The sequence below is a fragment of the Phoenix dactylifera genome, unplaced genomic scaffold, assembly GCF_009389715.1.
Source record: "Phoenix dactylifera cultivar Barhee BC4 unplaced genomic scaffold, palm_55x_up_171113_PBpolish2nd_filt_p 001586F, whole genome shotgun sequence".
Classification (NCBI taxonomy): domain Eukaryota; kingdom Viridiplantae; phylum Streptophyta; class Magnoliopsida; order Arecales; family Arecaceae; genus Phoenix; species Phoenix dactylifera.
The window spans coordinates 62,173-63,114 of record NW_024068891.1 but is presented as its reverse complement, the minus strand read 5'-3'; positions in this window follow the sequence as shown (position 1 = coordinate 63,114).

Here is a 942-nt window from a genome sequence, read left to right as displayed (position 1 = left end):
ATATTTGGCTCAACAAAAATTCCCTGCGTTACATCTTAGTCACCTAATGTTCTTCCCACACATGTTTCCGGCCAAATAGGATTAATTCCATCTTCCCAGCCAAACCAAATTAAAGTCTTCAAACAAGCCATATCACCATGCAAATTCCCCTTTATTCCATATCAACCCGTGTCCATAGCCTTCGGAACAAAGCCGTGTGCCCCTTCCTAATTCGAAGCCTTCATTTGGACCCAAAACAGAACGAGGAACAGAGCTGCAAGTCAAACATTCCAGATTAACTTCATTCCGCGTTGTTCACGATTCGACTTCATCTTCCCGAGCTTCACGGCATCCAAGCTCATCCCCCAGCTCAACCGTATTCATCCTCATCCTCCCGTATCCTCACCTCTGAATCCCAACAGCTTCCGGATCACCTTCTCTCAGCCGAATGAGCATCCCAGCTCTCTCCGCTTCCAAGCAACCAACCATCATCCCGTTCGGATTGGTTTCCAACTTCCCCCCCCTGCTTTAGCGGAACAACATCATCTCCTTCCCTTCCGGATGAGTCCCCAGCACCTAGTTCCAGCAAACAAGGCTCTGTTAAGAAACAGAACCAAATCCTCAGCTTATCCACGGGATGAACCAGCTAGCTCCCAGCTTCTCCCGCTAGATCTCCTCAACGTCTTCATCTCCTCTGCTTTCGGATTACCTTTCCACCAAACCAACCGAGATCCTCTCGTCATCTACCTAATCTCCCACGAAATGCTCCACTTCCCAACTTCTTCCCAGCAGAAGGATTCTTCAGCAGATTTCTTCCCAACTGCCAGCCAAACTTCATCTCTTTGCCGATGGATTATCACCTACTTCATACGATCCAGATCCCCTGTTTCACCCAGCCGTGTCCACATCCCTTGCATCCCAACCCGGATAAGCTCGGATTAGCTTCATCAATCCAACCATCCA